The sequence below is a fragment of the Homarus americanus genome, unplaced genomic scaffold (assembly GCF_018991925.1).
Source record: "Homarus americanus isolate GMGI-L3 unplaced genomic scaffold, GMGI_Hamer_2.0 scaffold51784, whole genome shotgun sequence".
NCBI lineage: Eukaryota > Metazoa > Arthropoda > Malacostraca > Decapoda > Nephropidae > Homarus > Homarus americanus.
The window spans coordinates 202,501-206,930 of NW_024731098.1; positions in this window are offsets into that span (position 1 = coordinate 202,501).

The following is a 4,430-nucleotide window of genomic DNA, read 5'->3' on the forward strand; positions in this document are numbered from 1 at the left end:
CCTGTACCTGTGACCTATGTACCTGTGACCTATGTACCTGTGATCTATGTACCTGACCTATGTACCTGTGACCTGTACTCTGACCAGTACCTGGATCTATGTACCTGTGACCTGTACCTGTGACCTGTACCTGTGACCAGTACCTGTGATCTATGTACCTGTGACCTGTACCTGTGACCTGTATACCTGGGATCTATGTACCTGTGATCTATGTACTGTGATCTATGTACCTGTGATCTATGTACCGTGACCTGTACCCTGACCTGTACCTGTGACCAGTACCTGTGATCTATGTACCTGTGATCTATGTACCTGTGATCTATGTACCTGTGATCTATGTACCTGACCTGTACCTGTGACCAGTACCTGTGATCTATGTACCTGTGACCTGTACCTGTGACCTGTACCTGTGACCAGTACCTGGATCTATGTACCAGGATCTATGTACCTGTGATCTATGTACCTGACCTGTATACCTGGGATCTGTACCTGTGACCTGTACCCAGACCTATGTACCTGTGACCTATGTACCTGTGACCTGTACCTGTGATCTGTGTACCTCAGATCTATGTACCCTGACCTGTACCTGTGACCTGTACCTTGACCTATGTACCTGTGACCTGTACCTGTGACCTATGTACCTGTGACCTGTACCTGTGACCTATGTACCTGTGACCTGTACCTGTGACCTATGTACCTGTGACCTGTACCGTGACCTGTGTACCCAGACCTGCTGTACCTGGACCTACCTGTGACCTGTGTACCTGTGACCTGGTACCCGTGATCTATGTACCTGTGACCTGTACCCAGACCTATGTACCAGGACCTGTACCTGTGACCAGTACTCAGACCTGTACCCTGACCTATGTACCCAGACCTGTACCTGTGACCTATGTACCTGACCTGTACCTGTGACCTGTGTACCTGTGACCTATGTACCGTGACCTGTACCTGTGACCTATGTACCTGTGACCTGTACCCTGACCTATGTACCTGTGACCTATGTACCTGTGACCAGTACCTGTGATCTATGTACCTGTGACCTGTACCTGTGACTCATACCTGGGATCTATGTACTGTGATCTATGTACCTGTGATCTATGTACCTGTGACCAGTACCTGTGATCTATGTACCTGTGATCTATGTACCTGTGACCTGTACCTGTGACCTGTACCTGTGACCAGTACCTGTGATCTATGTACCTGTGACCTGTACCTGTGACCAGTACCTGACCTGTACCTGTGACCAGTACCTGTGATCTATGTACCGTGATCTATGTACCTGTGACCTGTACCTGTGACCTATGTACACGTGACCAGTACCTGTGATCTATGTACCTGGATCTATGTACCTGTGATCTATGTACCTGGACCTGTACCTGTGACCAGTACCTGTGATCTATGTACCTGTGATCTATGTACCCATGATCTGTGTACCTGACCTGTACCTGTGAGCAGTACCTGTGATCTATGTACCTGTGACCTGTACCTGTGACCAGTACCTGTGACCTGTACCTGTGACCAGTACCTGTGATCTATGTACCTGTGACCTATGTACCTGTGACCTGTACCTGTGACCTGTACCTGTGACCAGTACCTGTGATCTATGTACCTGTGATCTATGTACCTGTGATCTATGTACCTGTGACCTGTACTCAGACCAGTACCTGTGACCTGTACCTGTGACCTGTACCCTGATCTATGCCCGACCTGTACTCAGACCTGTACCTGTGATCTATGTACCCAGACCTGTACCTGTGACCTATGTACCTGTGACCAGCACCCAGACCTGTACCCTGACCTGTACCTGTGACCAGTACCCAGATCTATATACCGGATCTATGTACCTGGATCTATGTACCTGTGATCTATGTACCCAGACCTGTACCGACCAGTACCTGTGATCTATGTACCTGTGACCTGTACCTGTGACCTGTACCTGTGACCAGTACTGTGATCTATGTACCTGTGATCTATGTACCTGTGACCTGTACCTGTGACCTATGTACCTGTGACCAGTACCTGTGATCTATGTACCCAGGATCTATGTACCCCAGACTACCTGTGACCAGTACTCAGACCTGTACCTGTGACCAGTACCTGTGATCTATGTACCTGTGACCTATGTACCTGTGACCTGTACCCAGACCTGTACCAGACCAGTACCCAGATCTATGTACCTGTGATCTATGTACCTGTGATCTATGTACCAGGATCAGTACTGTCACAGACCACCCAGACCTGTACCTGTGACCTGTACCTGTGATCTATGTCCCTGTGACCTGTACTAGACCAGTACCCAGGATCTATGTACCTGTGATCTATGTACCTGTGACCTGTACCGACCAGACCTCTATGTACCTGTGACCTGTACCTGTGACCTGTACCTGTGACCTGTACCTGTGATCTGACCAGACCTGTACCTGTGACCTGTACCTGTGACCTGTACCTGTGATCTATACAGATCTGTACCTGTGATGTACCTTGACCGTATACCTGGGATCTGTACTGTGACCTGTACCCAGACCATGTACCTGTGACCATGTACCCAGACCTGTACCTGTGATCTATGTACCTGTGATCTATGTACCAGACCTGTACCTGTGACCTATGTACCTGTGACCTATGTACCTGTGACCACCAGACCTGTGTACCTGTGATCTATGTACCTGTGACCTATGTACCTGACCTGTACCTGTGATCTATGCACTGGATCTATGTACCCTGACCTGTACCTGGATCTATGTACCTGACCTGTATACCTGGGATCTGTACCTGACCTGTACCTGTGACCTATGTACCTGTGACCTATGTACCTGTGACCTGTACCTGTGATCTATGTACCTGTGATCTATGTACCCTGACCTGTACCAGACCTATGTACCAGGACCTATGTACCTGTGACCACCCAGACCTGTACCTGTGACCTGTACCCATGACCTGTACCTGTGATCTGTGATCTATGTACCTGACCTGTACCTGTGACCTATGTACCTGTGGACCTATGTACCTGTGACCTGTACCTGTGATCTATGTACCTGTGATCTATGTACCTGTGACCTGTACCTGTGACCCATGTACCTGTGACCTATGTACCTGTGACCAGTACCTGGACCTGTACCTGTGACCTGTACCTGTGACCTATGTACCTGTGACCTGTACCTGTGATCTATGTACCCTGTGATCTATGTACCTGTGACCTGTATACCTGGGATCTGTACCTGACCTGTACCCTGACCTATGTACCTGGACCCATGTACCTGTGACCTGTACCCAGATCTATGTACCTGTGACCTGTACCTGTGACCTATGTACCTGTGACCTGTACCTGTGACCTATGTACCTGCAGGACCTATGTACCGTGACCTGTACCTGTGACCTATGTACCTGTGACCTGTACCTGTGACCTATGTACCTGTGATCTGTACCTGTGACCTATGTACCTGTGACCTGTACCTGTGATCATGTGTACCCAGGACCTGTACCTGTGACCTATGTACCTGCTACCTGTGACCTATGCACTGTGACCTATGTACCTGTGACCTGTACCTGTGACCTATGTACCTGTGACCTGTACCTGTGATCTATGTACCCAGATCTATGTACCTGTGACCTGTACCTGTGACCTATGTACCTGTGACCTATGTACCTGTGACCTGTACCTGTGATCTATGTACCTGTGATCTATGTACCTGTGACCTGTATACCTGGGATCTGTACCTGTGACCTGTACCTGTGACCTATGTACCTGTGACCTGTACCCAGACCTGTGTACCCATGACCTATGTACCTGTGACCTACCAGACCTGTATACCTGGGATCTGTACCTGTGACCTGTACCTGAATATATAATAGGTTCATGCCTTCACATGTTGGGAAGTGAAGGCGGTTGAGTGCAGTGCCGGCCTCCCGTACAGTAAACCCTCTCAATACCGGACTTCTTAATAAAGTAATGGATACAATAACCCTCTCAATAGTGGACTTCTTAATTAAGTAATGGATACAATAAACCCTCTCAATACCGGACTTCTTAATTAAGTAATGGATCCAGTAAATTCTCTCAATACCGGACTTCTTAATAAAGTAATGGATACAATAAACCCTCTCAATACCGGACTTCTTAATAAAATAATGGATACAATAAACCCTCTCAATAGTGGACTTCTTAATAAAGTAATGGATACAATAAACCTCTCAATAGTGGACTTTAATAAAATAATGGATCCAGTAAATTATCTCAATACCGGACTTTAATTAAGTAATGGATACAGTAAACCCTCTCAATACCGGACTTCTTAATTAAGTAATGGATACAGTAAACCCTCAATACCGGACTTTAATTAAGTAATGGATGCAATAAACCTCTCAATAGTGGACTTCTTAATAAAGAAATGGATGCAATAAACCCTCTCAATACCGGACTTCTTAAT